General features: G+C 36.9%; 1 long non-coding RNA gene across 1 annotated transcript; it reads right to left on the bottom strand.

The window, feature by feature from the left end:
• Positions 1 to 5,903: 5,903 nt before the first annotated feature.
• Positions 5,904 to 6,853, bottom strand: LOC127952644 (uncharacterized). Its single transcript, XR_008153015.1, has 3 exons — positions 6,826 to 6,853; positions 6,653 to 6,706; positions 5,904 to 6,033 (listed from the first exon to the last, which is right to left on the bottom strand). It is a non-coding gene; the product is annotated as an uncharacterized LOC127952644 (long non-coding RNA).

The raw sequence follows: 6,853 nt of genomic DNA, 5'->3' as shown, positions 1-6,853 counted from the left end.
TAATATGGAGCCACAACTAATGCTACCTCCACCCCATTACATTATTTTCGGAGTTATCAGGAGAAAATGACTCATAACATGTATACGCGTTAACCGACTCAAGAGGGTTGAACAGAACACTTCAAAACGAAAGAAAACAGACTGCTCTCTGCTTATGTAACGTTAATCCGTATGAAATGTGCATTTCTCTGGCGCGTTCACTCCTGCGAAGATCGCGAGACAGCATCGTCAACTTTATCTTTGCAGTCGACACGACATTGATACAGAAAACACTTGTTTATTAATAATTATATTCATAAAATATTCATAATCATTACTTTTGCCGGTTCTTTGTGACAGCTTTTAGGTGCGTTATTGGCAGGGCCACCCTTACATGTTAGCCTACATGAACGCGTGAACTGAACTGAGCTCGTCACAGCTGGACTGCTTGTTATGATGTCAAGGTCATTTTTAATGTGCATTAATTCAATTAGGCTAAACATAACCTAACGGTTACCTTTATCTTACGTTAATCAGCACCTGGCCTGTCTAAAACCTTCTAGATTTCAAGCCATTCCACCACTTTTCTAATTCTAACTGCAAACTAAGCTTGTGGAAAGGAGGGGCAGGTGGGTGGTGGGTTAACATGCACCACTCTGATTGGCCGAAAGCTTTTCACTCCATTCACACACTGTGGATCAGCGGCAGAATTAGCGTCATAGATTGCATAGAAACTGAAATCGGCGAAATGAGGAGACACAACAAAATGCGTACCTAGAGAGCAGCGAATCGTACAAGCGTACTTATGGGTCAAAATGCGTGCAGAGTACGAAAAATGCGTACATGTTGGCAGGTCTGAGTGTGTCTGGCACTTAAACAGTTGTTACCCACGTTTGTACAGTTCCCTGGCCATAAACCTCTGATTGTTATTAAAGACGAATTCCACAGAGTGGCAGGTTTGTCCTTTGTAGTAAAATATATGACGCATATTTAATATTTAGTCATATTATTAATATCTATACATGTATTCATTATGCACACACTTCATACTTCCATAACTTTCTGTTTCAGGGTTTCAAAATGTAATTGGGTGTATTGATGGCACTCACATTCCTATTAAAGCTCCATCAATAAATGAGGGAGACTATGTTAATAGGAAATCTATTCATAGTATCAATGTGCAGGTAACAACTTAATTTTTTTCCCCTTCTTAAAATCATCAAAGTCATTACTTTTTCCACTAACTATAGGTAATATGTGAGGCAACCCAAATCATCACCAATGTCGAGGCAAAATGGCCAGGATCTGTGCATGATGCCAGAATTTTCCGCGAGTCATCATTATGCCAGACATTTCAGCAGGGTATGATTTGCTTTATACAATTTTTGTTTTTTCGTTTTTACTATATTTGTGTTGTACACTTCAATCATTACAGGACAGTACAATGGTTACTTGCGTGGGGACAGAGGATACCCTTGTCTGCCCTATTTAATGACACCCTACCCTGAACCTGAGCCTGGACCACAGACACGGTTTAACCTGACTCACAGCCGAACACGGGCCAAGGGCTCAAATCTCAGTTTCAGTGTCTGCGTGGGCTCCGGGTTAGTCCAGAGAGGGCATGCGACATTATTGTGGCTTGTGTTGTGCTTCACAATATTGCCACTATAAGAGGAGAGAGCCACCCTCCTTGTATTAAGGAAGATGGCCCAGAGGAACACCGACAGATTTTAGAGGCCAACAGAGATGGAAGACTTTTGAGAGACAGGATTTGTCAAAATTACTTTTATTAGTTTTTTTTTGCACTGGTCTGCCAGGCAGATTATTTCTTCATTTCCTGAAAAAAAATAAAAGTAAAATTCATTAAAATGTTTTTTTTTATATCGCTTTACACACACATACATACATACAGATAGATAGATAGATAGATAGATAGATAGATAGATAGATAGAGACAGACAGACAGACAGACCACTTTTAACATGCAACAGATTAATATTCAGACTTCTCACCTTAAGGCGATTCTCAAGTAATTCTATTTCAAGTGCTGCTTTTTTAATGAGGAGCCTTTTCTCTTCCATTTGAAGCTGTATAAGGTCCATCTCCATGTCACTTTTTCTTATTTGTTTTTGGAGATGGACCTTATACAGCTCCTTTGCTGGCAACTAAGGTGGAAAAATGTAATAAATGAGATTGTTTGGTCAGACAATAAAATTAAAATATGGACACATGGACACAAATTCTTACCCTGCTTAGATTGTGTGCTGAGGCTGAAGGACCCTCATCTGTGGGCAAATCCCTAGGTATGTACTATGAAAGGACAATGACAGTTTGTTACTCTAATGCAAAAAGGGGCCATACATCATAATGGTATGCATCATACCTCAGTGGATCTACCAGCATTGTCCACTTCTGTCACAGCAGATGTGGTCTCTTCATCGTCATCATCATCTTCATCCTACAAGACAAATATTCAAGTATACATTATTTGGCAAAAAAAAAAAAAAAACCCTAAAAGTACCTGACAACAAATCACTTACAACTGTGACAGACTGTGTTCTTTCTGGAGAGTCCAATAATACAATCCGTCCATCAGTATCTATAAGAACACACAACCCGTTAAATTCTCAATATTATCAAAGAAAATAATACATCATATGCAGTTAAATAAAATAAGCCTACATAAAAAATTAATCTTGTTCAAAAAGCCTTCAAAAAGTGACAGAGATAGTAATTTATCAGGACAAAAAATGAAAACAAATCATAGAGGTAAACTTACATGTCACCCTTTTTTCACCATCACTTGTGGTGCATAGTATGTGTGATGAACTGCCCCCTGGAATGCCAGCAACCACTGGTCGCCCTTTATTAAGGGACAGAGCCAGCTCCTCAGATGGGGTGAGGGGAGGTGGTGGTGGCCCCCCGCCAGTTAGACGGGCTTCAGTCTTTTTTCTGTTAGCTGCATGACAGAATGAATATACTAAATCCTGTTATAATAATAGTTCAGTAATTGTGTAATCAAATATTACCTTTTTGCAGAATGTTTTTGTGTTTCATTTAGGATTGGCTTAAAATTCTTGTGGCTCCAGAAGGATTACACCTTATTAAATAAGAAATATACATTATTATTTCAAGCTAAAGAAATAAATGGAAGGAAAAGTAAATGCTTTCATAGTGATTTAACATATCAAAAGGATGTATAAGTCAGACTTCATTATTTTGCATTTCAATAAAACGGGAACAAATACCAAATTTGTAATTTAATACACACGCATTTACTCTGTCCGTTATTTTTTGCCAAGCCAACTCTCTTGCTTTAGCCGATGCAGCTGTATTGCTTCTTTTTAATATTATTGGCTTAAACTCCTCATAAGCATGCATTAAAACTTCCAACTCTGCCTCTGTGAAATACGCCGCTCTCTTTTTTTCGCTTTGAGTTTCCATGGTGACTCGTGAAATCGGCGATCCATTGAAAATGTCTTTATACATGCACCGTGCACGCGCATTAACTCTGGTAACCAGTCAGAGGTTGATTAAACTAACTCTTCTCAGGTGTTTTGGAACCGACATACTCATGGTATGCCTGTTTGGGGTAAATCAACCCAGAGGTTATAGTTTATCAAATGGTAAGTTAACCAAGCTTTCTGGAATACCCCCTTCAGAATAAGAATAGCGAACAATACGGAGGAAAAAATATCAATGATAGTGTTTGGAATGATTTTCACTTCAAAAAGGGTTTGGATGAAGTCGTGGAGACAGCGGGAACATGGTCTGTACATGTTCCCATGACTGCTTCCGTCTACTATCATCTCACTTTCTTATTGGATATTATTTAGTTTCACGTGATAATCTCCAGAGCGTGCACCCGTTTATCCTCAGGATATGTGAGAAAAGGGACAGATAGGTGTGGAAAAATGGTAAATTATGTGAAAAATAATGTGTTTTATATGTGTGGGCTGGTTGAAGTTGAACAGGCACTCGAGATCAGACTCGGAGACACAGCGTTACAAAACTCAGAACACAAAACTCTCAATGTAAATGAAAAGAAACTAAAGTAAAAAAACAGAAGTAAAGTTTGACGAGACTAGGTGGTGTTTCTTCTCATAGTGGCTAAGTAGCAGCAGACGCATTTTGGACATGATTCCTGACCATCATGATTCGATCGTCAGAAATGCTTCAAGCAAGCAGATTCGAACACATACATACAAAACATGAATATGAATCCTTAAACTATTCAATAGTTATTAAAAAAAACATACACAATAAGTGATTATAACATGATAGTCAAATGTGTGGGTTTCATAAATGAATATGAAGTTAAGTGATGGACTGATATTCATTTATAAGTCATTTTGAGTTCATTTTGGTGAATCTTCATCTATAAAATACAGTTGCCATTCTCTGACAAAAAGATGTTCTGTAGAGACCAGAGGTTAAAAGGTCCCCTTAGGAATTTCAGTCTGGTTCTGCTAGGTGGGGGGAAGTCAATCCAAGGATCTTGTTTACTCTCATGGGTTTACATGGTCAGGCTGTGCATCTCTCTGACCATCATTCTTTCAAAACCGTTTAGTCAACTTGTGCACCATTAACAATTATAACAAAATTAAATAATACAATTTATTGAATAAAAATAAACAAATAACCATCTCAAAATACAGCAAACTCCCTTTGATTTCTTGAATAATTAAAACAATCAGTCACAACTATATGATAGAGGTAAAAAAAAAACATTCTTACAGTAATTTTTTTCAAAGGCTCATTTGTGGGTCTCTGACATTAAAAACCTGATAATAACACACAAACAACCAAATTTACATGTAAACAGAGCTAATTCAGCATTCAGAAACATGGTCCGCAAAGTTCATGAGTAATAATATACACAAACATAAAAAGCAGAATAAGAGCAACATGAGGCAACGAACATTCACACACTGACTTTCTATCAAAATCACACACACACACACACACTTTACTTTACTTGCTTTACAGTGAAGAACCAAAAAGAGTCATGCAGCTCCAGACTTGAACAAGAGCCTGCATTTTAGCACTGAATGGAATGTAAAATGTAGTGTGTGCAACTTGTTCATATATTAATTTCAATATTCACAAACAGTATAGTATTCATATATGCATATAAATTACATTAAACCAACCTGAAAATATAAACTTCAAATTACTGAACTTACTTTAATGAGTTCAAGATATGTAAAAACACATGTTGTCATGGCTTACTGATAATATCATTTTGTACATATAGTTTGTATTGTAAGGTATTCAATGAGGAAACACAGAACTGCAAGTTACCGAAACACAAAACTTCAAACCTTCAGTCTATGGACCGTATTATAAAAAGCACCGCTGCATCTTTACAGCGGATCCCAGAAGTGTTTGTTCAGTCAAACTTAAAACAGCTTTAATGTGATCCATCAAATCAAGTGTCTGTGTGTGCAGAAGCTTTTTTCATTCATGTTTCTTCATCATGTCTAAGGTCTCAGTGCATTGCAATCAGCTGGTGATTTTTAATGGATGTATAAAGCCAGTTCACTTCAAGTTCACACAGGCATAGAGAATCACATTCACTTTCATCGTTATCCACTGGCCACAAACACACACTATTACTTATGTCTGTCTGACTTTTTGATTGTAAAGTGAGTTTGTGACTCCTTAATCACAATAAATGACACTTGATTTGAATTTCTTTCAATGCAATGACTTTCAGATGTTTTTAAGCATGACTGAAGTGTTCAAATGTTTCGGGAGCACTGTACTGTAATTATGTTTAAAACAAAGTAACAAAACCAAAAAAAGATCTGAGCACTCGGCTTGACCTCTGAAGGGACTCATGAATGTTTACCATAGGTAAACAGTGAGGATGCATCTGGCAGAATCGTGCCTTCTCATTGGACTCTTTCTTAAAGCTCAATCAGATTATGTCTCATCTGTCTCTCCGTTTCTCTCAGTCTCCTGTTCTTCCGTCTCTCTCAGAGGTGTCAGTTCATTCATTTCTATTGCATTCTGGTTCTGGTTTGATAGATTGTGTGGATTTTCCTCATTCTACATTCAGGATCAGACACATTCATTAAAAGAAAATTCAGCAAAACATATCTTCCTTGCTTATAGATGAAATTACAGATGCCTGGCTGTAACACTTCTATGTTCTTTTAGCATTACAGATTCATTCAGAGCTGAAAAATGAACAAAACATACTGTGTGAATGTAAAATGCAATGTAAAATTCCATACACTTCCAAAAGATTGCTGGGCTTTTGTAGCGTTCCATCAACATTGGTGCACCAGTGTATATTTGGTTTGGCACAAATTATAATTCACAGATTATCTCTGGTCTAAAAAGACTCGAATGACCCCAAGATAGGGTAAGAATTATCTGGGTGTCATAAAAATTCATACTCACCCAGCTGATGAGATTTTTTAAAACATATTCACAAGTCACACAGGTTTGGATTAATTAGGTGAGTAAGAGATAAAAATAATTGCATGTTCAGCAGCTAGCTACATGTTTAAAAATTCAAATACTGGAAAAAAGCTCTGTTGTTTATATTTTCCTCGTTAACTAAATGGTGAACCTAGAAGTGTGACTGCACCATAACAATTTAATCTATAATGCAGGTTAATTACAAATCTCAGATCAATACAACATTCCATAAGATATTCACCTGAGAAAGGTGATTCTGCTGAGATCTGTTGGATGAATTCGATCCTGCTGAGTTCTGTGTTCAGGATTAGACATGTTAAATACATGAAGCCAAGTGCTTGAGTGCAGGTCACGTGTAAATCCCACATCAAACAGTATTTAATAAATATTAAACTTTAAATATACAATACTAACCTGACAATCCTGCTGATCCTTATTAGTG

This window comes from Carassius gibelio, chromosome B3, assembly GCF_023724105.1.
Source record: "Carassius gibelio isolate Cgi1373 ecotype wild population from Czech Republic chromosome B3, carGib1.2-hapl.c, whole genome shotgun sequence".
Classification (NCBI taxonomy): Eukaryota; Metazoa; Chordata; class Actinopteri; order Cypriniformes; family Cyprinidae; genus Carassius; species Carassius gibelio.
This window is presented reverse-complemented; position numbering and strand designations above follow the sequence as displayed.